We start from the raw sequence: 18,441 nt of genomic DNA on the forward strand, positions 1-18,441 counted from the left end.
TCCTGTCTTTATTAAACTAGTGATTCCCACTCATGAAGCTATGCAAGGGGTCTGCTTTCTCTACTTCTCATCAATTTCATTCCATTTCCTAACCACCCTAAAGCTAGAAAAGTAGTTCCTGAAGTATTTCCATCTGTGTTTCATTGTCCTCGACCCCAATAGTGTGTCACTGTCCTCCCTGTTCAGTGTTATGAGTATCCTCTACGTTGTTATCTTAGCGGCTCTGCTCCCTCCTGTGGCATCACGTTCCGTACTTGTCTCTCCTAGTATTGCAACACTCTCAGCTGTGGGACTAGTTTTGATACGAATCTCTAAACCTTTAGTTTCTTTACCTGCGTGATCACAAGTAGGCTCCAGGCTGGTGCTGCATACTCGGACGTATGTCGTGTATAGTGTCCTAAATTGCATCTGTTTTTATTTTTTTTAAGTATCATGAATGCTTTTATTGAGCATTATAATGCGCACATGTCGTCCACACCCCTAAGGTGATGTGCGCCTCCAGCGATATGCTCGAAACTGTGTTCTATACAAAATACAGTACTGTGTAAGCATAATACAACAGCTCCCTGTCATCCGTAATAAAGACGCAGGTGTGTAGATAAATAGTTCAGAGAACCGTCAAGTTGATAAATTAGACACATGTGCAGTACTTGGGTATCTTCATTAAGGAAACACAATTACTTCATCAGTCCAGTACGAAGAAGAATGGGGAAGATCAGAAGGAGTTTGAGGCAATTAGTCCCTCAGCCTGGAGTCGATGTAATCAGTCCATCAATCTTGATAAAATTATATAGGGGCTTATATAAGCCCCTTCGCGCATATGCTGTATTCTTCGTATTGGACTGATGAAGCCTCTGTGTGACGAAACGTTTCCTCACTGAAGATGTTGCAAATGTGTTGAATTTATCAAAGACGCAGGAGCACAGCAGACTATTTGAGAAATTTTTTATCTCTGCACCAAGCTCTGTCACTGACTTGCTGAAGCTTTACACAGAATGATGCTTCGTTACAAGAAAAGATCTGTGCTGTGTGTAATATACCAAGGCATCTTATTAATGAAAGTAAAATACCAGACATGTTAAGGAAATATTCCTAATTTGCTTGCAACAAATACACCAACTGTAGATATACATTCATATGTACTTCTGTGAACTCTTTTGGGGCCTAGTTCTTAGGCTTCTTGTGTATTCATATGTTCTTGAGGTAACCTGCACAAGGTAATAAACTAGCATAATAAACTAGCCACTACCGTCCACGGGATGGACATGGGAGACATAAACTAGCCACTACCATCCACGGGATGGACATGGGAAACATAATAAACTAGCCACTACCGTCCACGGGATGGACATGGGAAACATAATAAACTAGCCACTACCGTCCACGGGATGGACATGGGAAACATAATAAACTAGCCACTACCGTCCACGGGATGGACATGGGAAACATAATAAACTAGCCACTACCGTCCACAGGATGGACATGGGAAACATAATAAACTAGCCACTACCGTCCACGGGATGGACATGGGAAACATAAACTAGCCACTACCGTCCACGGGATGGACATGGGAAACATAATAAACTAGCCACTACCGTCCACGGGATGGACATGGGAGACATAATAAACTAGCCACTACCGTCCACAGGATGGACATGGGAGGCACAATAAACTAGCCACTACCGTCCACAGGATGGTCATGGGAGACACAATAAACTAGCCACTACCGTCCACAGGATGGACATGGGAGACGCAATAAACTAGCCACTACCGTCCACAGGATGGACATGGGAGACACAATAAACTAGCCACTACCATCCACAGGATGGACATGGGAGACACAAACTAGCCACTACCGTCCACGGGATGGACATGGGAAACATAATAAACTAGCCACTACCGTCCACGGGATGGACATGGGAGACACAATAAACTAGCCACTACCGTCCACAGGATGGACATGGGAGACACAATAAACTAGCCACTACCGTCCACGGGATGGACATGGGAGACACAATAAACTAGCCACTACCGTCCACAGGATGGACATGGGAGACACAATAAACTAGCCACTACCGTCCACAGGATGGACATGGGAGACACAATAAACTAGCCACTACCGTCCACAGGATGGACATGGGAGACACAATAAACTAGCCACTACCGTCCACGGGGACATGGGAGACACAATAAACTATGGTCATGGGAGGCACAATAAACTAGCCACTACCGTCCACAGGATGGACATGGGAGACACAATAAACTAGCCACTACCGTCCACAGGATGGACATGGGAGGCACAATAAACTAGCCACTACCGTCCACGGGATGGTCATGGGAGGCACAATAAACTAGCCACTACCGTCCACAGGATGGACATGGGAGGCACAATAAACTAGCCACTACCGTCCACAGGATGGACATGGGAGACACAATAAACTAGCCACTACCGTCCACAGGATGGACATGGGAGGCACAATAAACTAGCCACTACCGTCCACGGGATGGTCATGGGAGGCACAATAAACTAGCCACTACCGTCCACAGGATGGACATGGGAGGCACAATAAACTAGCCACTACCGTCCACAGGATGGACATGGGAGGCACAATAAACTAGCCACTACCGTCCACAGGATGGTCATGGGAGGCACAATAAACTAGCCACTACCGTCCACAGGATGGTCGTGGGAGGCACAATAAACTATCCACTACCGTCCACAGGATGGACATGGGAGGCACAATAAACTAGCCACTACCGTCCACAGGATGGACATGGGAGACACAATAAACTAGCCACTACCGTCCACAGGATGGTCATGGGAGGCACAATAAACTAGCCACTACCGTCCACAGGATGGTCATGGGAGGCACAATAAACTAGCCACTACCGTCCACAGGATGGACATGGGAGGCACAATAAACTAGCCACTACCGTCCACAGGATGGACATGGGAGGCACAATAAACTAGCCACTACCGTCCACAGGATGGACATGGGAGGCACAATAAACTAGCCACTACCGTCCACGGGATGGTCATGGGAGGCACAATAAACTAGCCACTACCGTCCACAGGATGGACATGGGAGACACAATAAACTAGCCACTACCGTCCACAGGATGGACATGGGAGACACAATAAACTAGCCACTACCGTCCACAGGATGGTCATGGGAGGCACAATAAACTAGCCACTACCGTCCACAGGATGGTCATGGGAGGCACAATAAACTAGCCACTACCGTCCACAGGATGGACATGGGAGACACAATAAACTAGCCACTTCGGCGGCAAATATAAAAATCTTCAGTGCATTTTCTTCATCACAATATAGGTCAGTTTTTGTTATCCTGGTTTATGTTGCATCATCGACCGTCAAGGATTTCCACCTGTGTTCCGCTTCCCCTTCATAATAATAATAATAATAATAATAATAAGAAGAAGAAGAAGAAGAAGAAAACAAGAATTCTGGGGGGTCTCAAGTGTACTGCATATTCAGTTTCTGCAAGTTGCACACTGCATTTGCCTGTGGTTATAATATCTGGTTACTCTGTTTTGTGTATACTTAATTCTCCACATTGATCTATCTGCTTCTCTGTTCTACCTTGAGGGGATAGAGCAGAGAGGGTATGTCATCAGTTTGAAGAGTTGGGTATATTGGGTATACCTTTACCTTTGATATACCTTTGAAGAATTTCGAGAGTATATCTACTCTCTGAGCCCGGCCATGGGCCAGGCTCGTCTGGTGCTCGCCTGGTCAACCAGGCTGCTGCTGCTGGAGGCCCGCTGCCCCACATAGCCATCACAGCCTGGTTGATCTGGCACCGTGAAGATACTTGTCTAGTTTCCTCTTGAAGGCTTCAGCACTTGTTCCAGCAGTGTTTCTGATATCTTCTGGTAAGATGTTGAAAAGTCTGGGACCCCGAATGTTGATACAGTGTTCCCTTATTGTCCCCACCGCACCCCTGCTCCTTACTGGGTTTATTTTACACTTCCTCCCATATCTCTCACTCCGGTATGTTGGTATGGCAGTGTGCAGATTTGGGACCAAGCCCTCGAGTACTTTCCAGGTATATATTATCATGTACCTCTCTCTCCTCCGCTCCAATGAGTACATGTTCAAGACTTGCAGGCGTTCCCAGTAGTTTAGGTGCTTTACTGGTTCAGTGTGAGCCGTAAACGATCTCTGTATTTGTTCCAGCTCCGATATTTCTCCTGCCCTGAACGGGGCCGTCAGCACTGAGCAATATTCTAAGTGAGGGAGAACTAGCGATTTGAAGTGTCACCATCGGCATTATTTCCCTTGTTTTGAAAGTTCTCAATACCCACCCCGTCATCTTCCTGGCTGTCGTGATCTTTGTCTTGTTATGGTCTTTAAAAGAAAGGTCCGCTGACATAATTATTCCCAGGTCTTTTACGTGTTCCTTACGTTCTATTTGGTGACCCTCTTGAGTTTTGTATATAGTGTTCCTTTTGAGTTCTTCATTCTTTCCATACCTAAGCAGCTGGAACTTATCACCATTGAACGTCATGTTGTTTTCCACTGCCCACTGGGAAACCCTGTTTATGTCTTCCTGGAGGGTGGAGGAAAAGTTGGGTATATTGGGTATGTGGAGGGTAGTGGAAGAGTTGGGTATATTGGGTATGTGGAGGGTAGTGGAAGAGTTGGGTATATTGGGTATGTGGAGGGTAGTGGAAGAGTTGGGTATATTGGGTATGTGGAGGGTAGTGGAAGAGTTGGGTATATTGGGTATGTGGAGGGTAGTGGAAGAGTTGGGTATATTGGGTATGTGGAGGGTAGTGGAAGAGTTGGGTATGTGGAGGGTGGAGGAAGAGTTGGGTATGTGGAGGGTGGAGGAAGAGTTGGGTATGTGGAGGGTGGAGGAAGAGTTGGGTATGTGGAGGGTGGAGGAAGAGTTGGGTATGTGGAGGGTGGAGGAAGAGTTGGGTATGTGGAGGGTGGAGGAAGAGTTGGGTATGTGGAGGGTGGAGGAAGAGTTGGGTATGTGGAGGGTGGAGGAAGAGTTGGGTATGTGGAGGGTGGAGGAAGAGTTGGGTATGTGGAGGGTGGAGGAAGAGTTGGGTATGTGGAGGGTGGAGGAAGAGTTGGGTATGTGGAGGGTGGAGGAAGAGTTGGGTATGTGGAGGGTGGAGGAAGAGTTGGGTATGTGGAGGGTGGAGGAAGAGTTGGGTATGTGGAGGGTGGAGGAAGAGTTGGGTGTGGAGGGTGGAGGAAGAGTTGGGTATGTGGAGGGTGGAGGAAGAGTTGGGTATGTGGAGGGTGGAGGAAGAGTTGGGTATGTGGAGGGTGGAGGAAGAGTTGGGTATGTGGAGGGTGGAGGAAGAGTTGGGTATGTGGAGGGTGGAGGAAGAGTTGGGTATGTGGAGGGTGGAGGAAGAGTTGGGTATGTGGAGGGTGGAGGAAGAGTTGGGTATGTGGAGGGTGGAGGAAGAGTTGGGTATGTGGAGGGTGGAGGAAGAGTCTTCACTGGCAGGAAATGGAATAAACATAATATTAAGTCGTAATAAACTATTGTCAATGAATAAACAATAGAATATATCTTTGTTATATACCTTTGATGAGTTTCGAGAGTCATACTACTCTCGGAGAACGGCCATTGGCCAGGCTCGTCTGGTGTTAGCCTGGTCAACCAGGCTGTTACTGTTGGAGGCCCGGTGCCCCACATATCCATCACAGCCTGGTTGATGAATGCCTGGGGATTCGAAGAGTGGTGCTGTTATGCTGGACCTGCTACGTGTCAGCACCACGGTTCGAGTCTCCGTCCATTCTTTTGTTTATTGAAATGTAGATATTTATTTAATTAGATTTTGGGGGGGGGGGTTACATTTGATGGTCTTATAATCACTGGTCAACAATTTTGAAAAGTTGAATGCTTCTTAAATGAGATTAGTTAATTCTTATGTATTTTCATGTCCTGAATCCAAATATCACCTTGAAAAATGCTTATTGGTTGTGGGTTTAAAGATACGAGATGTGTAATATTTGATTATTTTATTATAACATAAAATATGTGTCAGTATGTTTTAAACTTTAATCCGTACCTTCTCTCTGTCTTTTTGCTTGACGCTGATAGTGGGCTGAGGAACCATTTCTTGCCAATGTCCAGCAATAGTCTGCAAGCATTCTTGTGCCCCACTTGCCCTGGTGCCATTTTTCCATGGTTGAAATATCTTGGTGAAACCTTTCACCATGTTCGTCACTAACTGCCCCACAGTTCGCTGGAAAAAAAAAGTCAAAATGTGAGTCCAAAAAGTGGATTTTAAGTGACATGTTACATCCCATGTTCTTGTCAGCCTTGGTGAGATTTTCCACCAATTCTTCATAGTTGCCTTCCCTTCTGTTTCCGAGAAATCTCTGCGTCATTAACTTGAATGTTTCCCGAGCAGCTTTCTCCTCCCCATGAAGGTCTGATTCAGAGTCACCATCTTTAAGAAGCTCTCGAATCTGAGGATCATTGAAGACTCCCTCTCTTATCTTAACAGTTATACGGCGCTTCTGTGATGCAAAAGTCACCTCACCACAAATGTAGCAGAAGTTGTCTGCTGTATTCACACAAGTACGAAGCATCTGAAAGAAGAAAACAAGAAACAATTAGAAGATAAACAGAAATTTTATTCATTAATTTATCAGTGGGGAAAATAAAATTATTATAATATGCCTCACATGGATACCTTTGATATACCATTGAAGAGTTTCGAGAGTTTCTCTACTCTCTGAGCCCGGCTATGGGCCAGGCTCGTCTGGTTCTTGCCTAGTCAACCAGGCTGTTGCTGCTGGAGGCCCACTGCCCTTCATATCCATCACAACCTGGTTGATCAGGTACCTGGTGAAAATACTTGTCCAGTTTCCTCTTGAAGGCTTCTACACGTGTTCCAGCAGTGTTTCTGATATCTTCTGATAAGATGTTGAAAAGTCTGGGACTCCGGATGTTGATACAGTGTTCCCTTATTGGTCCCACTGCACCCCTGCTCCTCACTGGGTTTATTTTACACTTCCATATCTCTCACTCCAGTATGTTATGGCAATGTGCAGATTTGGGACCAGGCCCTCGAGTACTTTCCAGGTATATATTATCATGTATCTCTCCTCCGCTCCAGTGAGTACATGTTCAAGACTTGAAGGCGTTCCCAGTAGTTTAGGTGCTTTACTGGCTCAGTGTGAGCCGTAAACGATCTCTGTATATGTTCCAGCTTTGATATTTCTCCTGCCCTAAACGGGGCCGTCAGCACTGAGCAATATTCTAAGTGAGGGAGCACTAGCGATTTGAAGAGTGGCACCATCTGCATTATTTCCCTTGTTTTGAAAGTTCTCAATACCCACCCTGTCATCTTCTGGGCTGTCGTGATCTTTGTCTTGTTATGGTCTTTAAAAGAAACGTCAGCTGACATAATTATTCCCAGGTCTTTTACGTGTTCCTTACGTTCTATTTGGTGACCCTCTTGAGTTTTGTATATAGTGTTCCTTTTGAGTTCTTCATTCTTTCCATACCTAAGCAGCTGGAACTTATCACTATTGAACTTCATGTTGTTCTCCACTGCCCACTGGAAACCCCAGCTTATGTCTTCCTGTAATTTTTCAGTGTCCTCTACTGTAGTTACTTTCACGCTTATTTTAGTGTCGTCTGCAAATGATGATGCAAAAGCGTGCTGGGTGTTTTTTTATCTGTCTGCTGTGAGGATGAGAAACAGCAGAGGTGCCAGGACACTGCCTCGGGGCACTGAGTTTCTGACCTTACTGATGCTGGATCTTGTTCACTACTACTTTTTTGTGTCCTGTGTGTTAGGTACCCGAAAATTCATCTGCCTACCTTCCCTGTAATGCCCATGGTCTACATTTTGTGCGCTATCACTCCATGATCGCATTTGTCAAACGCCTTTGCAAAATCTGTGTAAATCACATCCGCGTTTTGGTCTTCTTCCAGTACCTCCGTAATTCTGTCATAATGGTTCAGCAGTTGTGACAGGCATGATCGTCCTGCTCTAAAACCATGCTGGTTCGGGTTATGTTGGTCCATATCAATAGCTTGTTCAGTGAATGTAAGTCCATAAAGTGTTTGGCTAAGAAAATCACCTACCTTTCACCTCAAAATATAAACTTTCATATCACAACCACCTTCTATGACTGCTGGAACATAAGAACATAAGAACATAAGAACGAAGGAACACTGCAGAAGGCCTACTGGCCCATGCGAGGCAGGTCCAAGTCTCCTACCGGCTTAAGCCAATGCACCCAACCTAGTCAGGTCAGGTCACATTGACTTAAGGGAGGAACACGGCAACCGACCTGGTAGCACAAGCTATCAGGTCTAACTCACACCCACCCACATCCACTCATGTATTTATCCAACCTATTTTTAAAGCTACACAACGTTCTGGCCTCTATAACGGTACTTGGGAGTTTGTTCCACTCATCCACAACTCTATTACCAAACCAGTACTTTCCTATATCCTTCCTGAATCTGAATTTTTCCAACTTAAAACCATTGCTGCGAGTCCTGTCTAGGCTAGATATTTTCAGCACACTATTTACATCCCCTTTATTTATTCCTGTCTTCCATTTATACACCTCAATCATATCCCCCCTAATTCTACGTCTTTCTAGAGAGTGCAGATTCAGGGCCCTTAGTCTATCCTCATAGGGAAGGTTTCTGATACATGGGATCAACTTTGTCATCCTCCTTTGTACATTTTCCAGAGAATTTATATCCATTCTGTAATAAGGTGACCAAAACTGTGCAGCATAATCTAAATGAGGCCTAACCAAGGATGTATAGAGTTGAAGAACAACCTGAGGACTCCTATTATTTATGCTTCTTGATATGAAGCCAAGGATTCTATTAGCTTTATTGCGAACACTTATGCACTGTTGTCTTGGTTTCAGATTACTGCTAACCAGAACTCCTAAATCTTTTTCGCAATCCGTAATATTAAGATCTACATTATTTAGTTTATATGTGGCATGGTTATTGTCCTGTCCAACATTTAGAACTTTGCATTTGTCTATATTAAACTGCATCTGCCACTTCTCCGACCACTGCATCAGTCGATTCAAATCTTCCTGGAGTGCTCGAATGTCCTCGTCAGAATGAATTCGACGGCCTATTTTGGTGTCATCGGCAAACTTGCCGATGTCGCTCTTTATGCCCTCATCTATGTCGTTTATGTAGATTGTGAACAGCAGGGGGCCCAACACTGACCCCTGTGGAACACCGCTCGTGACACTTCCCCACTCTGATTTCTCCCCATTTATGCAAACTCTCTGCTGCCTATTTGTCAACCATGCCTCTATCCAGGAAAAAATTTCTCCTCCTATTCCATGTGCTTTAATTTTCCTCAATAGTCTCTGATGTGGGACCCTGTCAAAAGCCTTACTGAAGTCCATATACACAATATCATATTCATTACCATGATCTACCTCCTCAAATACCTTAGTGAAAAAAGTTAATAAATTCGTAAGGCAGGAACGCCCCTTTGTAAAACCATGCTGAGATTCGTTGATTAATTTATGCTTTTCAAGGTGGCTACGAACTGCCTCGGCAATTATTGATTCCATAAATTTTCCCACTATGGAGGTTAGGCTTATTGGTCTATAGTTCGAAGCTAAGGACCTGTCACCTGTTTTGAAAATAGGTATCACATTTGCCATTTTCCACTTATCTGGCACCATGCCAGTTTGTAGTGATATGTTGAAAAGATTAGCCAAAGGTGTGCTAAGCTCCTCTTTACATTCCTTTAGAACCCTTGCATACAGTTCATCAGGGCCTGGGGATTTGTTAGGTTTTAATTTATCTATTTGCCTAAGGACCATGTCACTTGTGACCCTAATAGTGCACAGTTTATTATCGTCCTGTTCTACATAATTTATCATTACTGGAATATCGCTGGTATCCTCCTGTGTAAAAACTGAGAGGAAGTATGTGTTAAAAATTCTACACATTTCCTTATCACTGTCAGTGAGCTGACCCGAGGAACTTTTGAGTGGGCCTATCTTGTCCCTGATCTTACTTCTGTATACCTGAAAGAATCCTTTTGGGTTAGTCTTCGATTCTCTTGCAACTTTAACCTCATAATCTCTTTTTGCTTTTCTAATTCCCTTTTTTATTTCTCTCTTTAACTGAATATATCGATTTCTCAATTGCCCCTCTCCTCTTTTGATTTGCCTATATATGCCTCTCTTTTGACCAATCAGATATTTTAATCTATTGTTCATCCATTTAGGATCATTTTTGTTTGATCTGATTTCCCTATTTGGAACATAATTTGACTGAGCAGCTAGAACTATGCCCTGGAAAGCATCATATCGGCAACCATCACCACCTACCTGACCCTTAGTCAGGTCATTCCAGTTCAGCCCACCTAAGTAATTTTTCAGTCCTATGAAATCAGCCAAGCGAAAGTCAGGGACGGAGACTTGATTGCCATTATTAGGGGAATTCCATGATATATTAAAACTGAGTGATTTGTGATCACTTTCCCCAAGCTCATCATTAACCTCAAGATTATTAATTAGTGTTTCCCTACTGGCAAGAACCAAGTCAAGGAGGTTATTTCCCCTAGTTGGCTCTGTCACAAACTGTTTTAAAAAACAATCCTGGATCGTATCAAGAAAGTCACCTGACTCTAAATTTCCTGTCAAATTGCTCCAGTCAATCTGTCTATAGTTGAAATCTCCCATTAGCACAACATTTTCGTATGTAGATGCCTTACGAATTTCGTCCCATAGAAGTTTACTGCACTCCCTATCAAGATTTGGGGCCCTGTAAATCACACCCAAAATTAGTTTTTCTCGGCCCTCGAGAAGCTGTAACCAAACAGATTCAGTGGCTGACGCTTCTAATTTAATATCTTGTCTAACACAACAATTTAAATTGTCTCTGACATACATCGCTACTCCACCACCTTTCCTGTTGACCCTGTCAGTGTGGAATAATTTATAGCCTTGTATGTGACATTCAGAGGGCATCTCTCTATCTTTCAGATTGAGCCAGGTCTCTGTTATAGCAATAATATCTATGTCTCCTGCACTTGCAATTAATCTTAGCTCATCTATCTTATTTCTTACACTCCTGCTATTAGTATAGTAAACCTTAAGGGAGCTAGTCCCTTGCTGCCCTCTGCTGTCCCCCTTTGTTTGCTGACCTGATCTATTGTCTTTATTTATAACTTCATGCTGAATGCCTTTTATACATTTACTGTTTCCAACCCAAGTGTTGCAACCTGCTTGTTTCCCACACACACCCATACCTCTATCTTCCATCAGTTTAAAATCATAGGCATTTCACCAATGGCCTTCTCAATCGAGTCTGCAAGTGCTACCACCCCAGCCCCAGAGAGATGTACCCCATCCCTTGCATACATATCATGTTTGCCATAAAAGTTGTTCCAGTTGTCAATGAATGGGATTGCAAGTTCCTTGCAGTATCTGTCTAGCCAGCAATTTACACCAATTGCCCTAGACAACCATTCATTTCCTACTCCCCTTCTAGGCAAGATGCTACATATGATTGGGATCCCTCCCTTAGACTTAATGAAATCTATAGCTGACCTGTACTTATCTAGCAGCTCTTCTCTCCTACCCTTCCCAATATCATTTCCACCAGCACTGAGACAGATAATGGGCTTGCTCCCATTACCTGACATGATATTATCCAGCCTGTTGACAATGTCCCCAACACCAGCTCCAGGGAAGCACACTCTATCTCTCATCTTCTTATTCCTATTACAAAAAGCACGGTCAATGTATCTTACCTGAGAGTCACCAACCACAAGAATGCGCTTACCTCCATTAGCAGGGGCAGTAGTACCCTTACCTTCACTGGCCACTGAAGTACATTCATCCTGAAGAACAGAGAAGCGATTTCCTACCTTCAGATCTTCACTCTTAACTTTCCTTACTCTGATGCGCCTTCCATTACTGTGAACTACTCGCCACTTGTAGCAGGTGCTGGGCTGCACCTCACTGCTGGTAGCCGTTGCTGCCTCCCCAACTACAGCCTCCTCACAGCGAGAGACAGACTGCACCTCGCTGCTAGAAGCCTCATTCCCCACAACTCCAGCCACCTCACACTCTCTCCCAGACCCATTGAGGTGGACCTTCAGCCTCCTAATCTCCTCCTGGAGAAGCAAGACCTCCTCCTTCAACTCTCCAACCTCAATTTTTAAAACACTGCAGAAGCAAGCCATGCTTTGTAACCGTCCACACTAATCCCCAAAGCAGCTCAGGGTCTGTGACCTCACGTGACGACTGACCACTGAGTACTGACGACTGACCACTGAGTACTGACTGACTGAAGGTGAGACTGTGAGTGTGGTAAGAAACACACTGCCACAAGACTGTTGGAACCTGTTGTGACATGTAGGTCTATATTGAAAAGTAGAGCTAACAAACAATTTTAACCATAATATTAATTATCAGTGACCTAAAATTATTTGGAAATTTCTACTCTAGTCTCGGAAGCATTTTGGTTGTTGATCAGTGATAATTTGTATGGTTGCAAGTTGCTTATAATTAGACTTTGCGATGCGCTACTTGAGGGGAGAAAAAATATTAAAGATTGCAGTTCGTTCTGACATTGATAAAACAGTTGGGCATAGTGAGTGAGTGTAGGTTGACGGTGGTGTAAGGAAGGTGGTGGACTTGTTCTGATCATGGGACCTACTTAGACGAATTGATATGACTAGATAGGTTGCCTCTGGGGTGGTAAGGGTTGAAGTAGAGGATTGAAGGGTGCTAGTTGAGGGGAGGATGGGCACACTGGTAGGGGGCCGGGTTTTTTCTGAGGTTGTTTAACCTGTGGTGAGCATCAAGGGGGTGATGGGGGTTAAGTAAGTTTTTTCTCTCTCCTTTCTTCACAGTATTACGTTAATGGTACACAGTACTGACAGTATTACGTTAATGGTACACAGTACTGATATTATGTTAATGGTACACAGTACTGACAGATGAATGAGACACGTGTGCAACACTTGGGTATCTTTCAGTATGTTATTCACCTCTGTGTTCAACTGAAGAAGCTGCTGCTGCCCAGCCGAAGAATTGTTACTGTAATGAAGGTTACCCATGTCTTGTTGAGTCCTCCTTGTACAGTCTGGGCTGAGAGACTGAACACCTGTCAAGGCTGAGAGACTGAACACCTGTCAAGGCTGAGAGACTGAACACCTATCATGGCTGAGCAACTGAACACCTTCTATCAAGGCTGAGGAACTGAACACCTTCTATCAAGGCTGAGGAACTGAACACCTTCTGTCAAGGCTGAGGAACTGAACACCTTCTATCAAGGCTGAGGAACTGAACACCTTCTATCAAGGCTGAGGAACTGAACACCTTCTATCAAGGCTGAGGAACTGAACACCTTCTATCAAAGCTGAGGAACTGAACACCTTCTATCAAGGCTGAGGAACTGAACACCTTCTATCAAGGCTGAGGAACTGAACACCTATCAAGGCTGAGGAACTGAACACCTTCTATCAAGGCTGAGGAACTGAACACCTTCTATCAAGGCTGAGGAACTGAACACCTTCTATCAAGGCTGAGGAACTGAACACCTTCTATCAAGGCTGAGGAACTGAACACCTTCTATCAAGGCTGAGGAACTGAACACCTTCTATCAAGGCTGAGGAACTGAACACCTTCTATCAAGGCTGAGGAACTGAACACCTTCTATCAAGGCTGAGGAACTGAACACCTATCAAGGCTGAGGAACTGAACACCTTCTATCAAGGCTGACAGGCTGCATACCTTCTATCAAGGCTGACAGACTACATACCTTCTATCAAGGCTGACAGACTACATACCTTCTATCAAGGCTGACAGACTACATACCTTCTATCAAGGCTGACAGACTACATACCTTCTATCAAGGCTGACAGACTACATACCTTCTATCAAGGCTGACAGACTACATACCTTCTATCAAGGCTGACAGACTACATACCTTCTATCAAGGCTGACAGACTACATACCTTCTATCAAGGCTGACAGACTACATACCTTCTATCAAGGCTGACAGACTACATACCTTCTATCAAGGCTGACAGACTACATACCTTCTATCAAGGCTGACAGACTACATACCTTCTATCAAGGCTGACAGACTACATACCTTCTATCAAGGCTGACAGACTACATACCTTCTATCAAGGCTGACAGACTACATACCTTCTATCAAGGCTGACAGGCTGCATACCTTCTATCAAGGCTGACAGACTACATACCTTCTATCAAGGCTGACAGACTACATACCTTCTATCAAGGCTGACAGACTACATACCTTCTATCAAGGCTGACAGGCTGCATACCTTCTATCAAGGCTGACAGGCTGCATACCTACATACCTTCTATCAAGGCTGACAGACTACATACCTTCTATCAAGGCTGACAGACTACATACCTTCTATCAAGGCTGACAGACTACATACCTTCTATCAAGGCTGACAGACTACATACCTTCTATCAAGGCTGACAGACTACATACCTTCTATCAAGGCTGACAGACTACATACCTTCTATCAAGGCTGACAGACTACATACCTTCTATCAAGGCTGACAGGCTGCATACCTTCTATCAAGGCTGACAGGCTGCATACCTTCTATCAAGGCTGACAGACTACATACCTTCTATCAAGGCTGACAGACTACATACCTTCTATCAAGGCTGACAGGCTGCATACCTTCTATCAAGGCTGACAGGCTGCATACCTTCTATCAAGGCTGACAGACTACATACCTTCTATCAAGGCTGACAGGCTGCATACCTTCTATCAAGGCTGACAGGCTGCATACCTTCTATCAAGGCTGACAGGCTGCATACCTTCTATCAAGGCTGACAGGCTGCATACCTTCTATCAAGGCTGACAGGCTGCATACCTTCTATCAAGGCTGACAGACTACATACCTTCTATCAAGGCTGACAGGCTGCATACCTTCTATCAAGGCTGACAGGCTGCATACCTTCTATCAAGGCTGACAGGCTGCATACCTTCTATCAAGGCTGACAGGCTGCATACCTTCTATCAAGGCTGACAGGCTGCATACCTTCTATCAAGGCTGACAGGCTGCATACCTTCTATCAAGGCTGACAGGCTGCATACCTTCTATCAAGGCTGACAGGCTGCATACCTTCTATCAAGGCTGACAGGCTGCATACCTTCTATCAAGGCTGACAGACTACATACCTTCTATCAAGGCTGACAGGCTGCATACCTTCTATCAAGGCTGACAGACTACATACCTTCTATCAAGGCTGACAGGCTGCATACCTTCTATCAAGGCTGACAGGCTGCATACCTTCTATCAAGGCTGACAGACTACATACCTTCTATCAAGGCTGACAGACTACATACCTTCTATCAAGGCTGACAGACTACATACCTTCTATCAAGGCTGACAGGCTGCATACCTTCTATCAAGGCTGACAGGCTGCATACCTTCTATCAAGGCTGACAGGCTGCATACCTTCTATCAAGGCTGACAGGCTGCATACCTTCTATCAAGGCTGACAGACTACATACCTTCTATCAAGGCTGACAGGCTGCATACCTTCTATCAAGGCTGACAGACTACATACCTTCTATCAAGGCTGACAGGCTGCATACCTTCTATCAAGGCTGACAGGCTGCATACCTTCTATCAAGGCTGACAGACTACATACCTTCTATCAAGGCTGACAGACTACATACCTTCTATCAAGGCTGACAGACTACATACCTTCTATCAAGGCTGACAGGCTGCATACCTTCTATCAAGGCTGACAGGCTGCATACCTTCTATCAAGGCTGACAGACTACATACCTTCTATCAAGGCTGACAGACTACATACCTTCTATCAAGGCTGACAGACTACATACCTTCTATCAAGGCTGACAGGCTGCATACCTTCTATCAAGGCTGACAGACTGCATACCTTCTATCAAGGCTGACAGACTACATACCTTCTATCAAGGCTGACAGACTACATACCTTCTATCAAGGCTGACAGGCTGCATACCTTCTATCAAGGCTGACAGGCTGCATACCTTCTATCAAGGCTGACAGGCTGCATACCTTCTATCAAGGCTGACAGACTACATACCTTCTATCAAGGCTGACAGACTACATACCTTCTATCAAGGCTGACAGACTGCATACCTTCTATCAAGGCTGACAGACTGCATACCTTCTATCAAGGCTGACAGACTACATTCCTTCTATCAAGGCTGACAGACTACATACCTTCTATCAAGGCTGACAGGCTGCATACCTTCTATCAAGGCTGACAGACTGCATACCTTCTATCAAGGCTGACAGACTGCATACCTTCTATCAAGGCTGACAGACTACATACCTTCTATCAAGGCTGACAGACTACATACCTTCTATCAAGGCTGACAGGCTGCATACCTTCTATCAAGGCTGACAGACTACATACCTTCTATCAAGGCTGACAGGCTGCATACCTTCTATCAAGGCTGACAGGCTGCATACCTTCTATCAAGGCTGACAGGCTGCATACCTTCTATCAAGGCTGACAGACTGCATACCTTCTATCAAGGCTGACAGACTGCATACCTTCTATCAAGGCTGACAGACTGCATACCTTCTATCAAGGCTGACAGGCTGCATACCTTCTATCAAGGCTGACAGACTACATACCTTCTATCAAGGCTGACAGACTGCATACCTTCTATCAAGGCTGACAGACTGCATACCTTCTATCAAGGCTGACAGACTGCATACCTTCTATCAAGGCTGACAGACTGCATACCTTCTATCAAGGCTGACAGACTGCATACCTTCTATCAAGGCTGACAGGCTGCATACCTTCTATCAAGGCTGACAGACTACATACCTTCTATCAAGGCTGACAGACTACATACCTTCTATCAAGGCTGACAGACTACATACCTTCTATCAAGGCTGACAGACTACATACCTTCTATCAAGGCTGACAGACTACATACCTTCTATCAAGGCTGACAGACTACATACCTTCTATCAAGGCTGTGGGGACAGAAACGGCTACTTCTTTGTTCACTTTATATTCATCCTGTGGATGGTAATATATAAGAAAATGGATACACAAAAGGATTAACAGTCGTACATCTGGATTTATATTTACTGTTGACTTATCAGTTGCAAGTAAATTTAGGATATTTACCCGTGGCCAGCGGGGCGCCAGCAGCCATAGCCTGGTTGACCAGGCTCTTGCTGCTGGCCCAATGCCGGGCTCTTGGAGTACAGAAAATCTCTAAATTTATCAGAGGTACAGTATGTCTGGTATCTTATTTTCATTAATAAGATGTCATGGTATATCACATAGGTTATTATACTGCCTCTGTATTCCTCAAGTGGATAATTTAACACATAGTGATCAAGATAGTGATCGTAAGGCTGACCACATGCTTTGTAGTTAGTGTGGTCATCATCTGTGTGTCTGCCAAACTGCCAGTAGCGTTTGTTACCAAGCCTAAGGCTGGCTATTGCAATATTAGTCAGTCTTTTTGTATTGACAAGCTGCTCCATAAACGGCGATTGACAAAAGAGAGAGCGAGAGAGAGAGAGAGAGAGAGAGAGAGAGAGAGAGAGAGAGAGAGAGAGAGAGAGAGAGACGGAAGGAGTGAGGGAAAGTAATGTGTGTGTGTCATGTCTGGACTTTAGCAACAAGTTGCCGGTGCTCGGAACACACTCAGCTGACCTCGGGCTCTCTGCTCTCTGAAATTTATACGTAATGGCGGGTGCAGGTGCACCACTCACTGCTGTATGCATGTTTCTCACTCTGAGAATTATCTCTTGAGGTAAACGTGGCAGAGGACAAAGCATGAATAATGTATTGTCCAATTGCATCCCTCTTCTCCAGGGGCGAGCGTTCTGATTGGCTCAGGAGCTCGTCCCCAGAGTGGCTGTTACACGGCTGTCGACAGTGTGACTATTTTTCTTATAATTAACTAACGACTTGACACCTGTAACGACAACAAGCAATTAAGGGTTTTGACTTGTCAGTGAGCAGGCACCGCAAGTGTGAGAAATGAGAGAGCGAAGATGTTAAACATCTACTGCTGTTACTGCTGCTGTTGTTGTTACAGTTGCTACTGCTGTTGTTGTTGTTACAGTTGCTACTGCTGCTGTTGTTGTTACAGTTGCTACTGCTGCTGTTGTTATGGTTGCTGCTGCTGGTGTTGTTGTTACAGTTGCTACTGCTGCTGTTGTTGTTACAGTTGCTACTGCTGCTGTTGTTGTTACAGTTGCTACTGCTGCTGTTGTTGTTACAGTTGCTACTGCTGCTGTTGTTGTTACAGTTGCTACTGCTGTTGTTGTTACTGTTGCTACTGCTGCTGTTGTTGTTACAGTTGCTACTGCTGCTGTTGTTATGGTTGCTGCTGCTGTTGTTGTTACAGTTGCTACTGCTGCTGTTGTTGTTACAGTTGCTACTGCTGCTGTTGTTG

The 18,441-nt window shown here is 44.7% G+C and overlaps 1 protein-coding gene across 1 annotated transcript in view; it reads left to right on the plus strand.

Annotated features, from left to right (window-relative positions):
* Window positions 1-18,441, plus strand: part of LOC128691461 (protein dachsous-like) — a 171,276-nt gene that overhangs the window by 143,707 nt on the left and 9,128 nt on the right. The window lies entirely within an intron of this gene.

This window comes from Cherax quadricarinatus, chromosome 2 (genome assembly GCF_038502225.1).
Source record: "Cherax quadricarinatus isolate ZL_2023a chromosome 2, ASM3850222v1, whole genome shotgun sequence".
In the NCBI taxonomy this organism is placed as follows: domain Eukaryota; kingdom Metazoa; phylum Arthropoda; class Malacostraca; order Decapoda; family Parastacidae; genus Cherax; species Cherax quadricarinatus.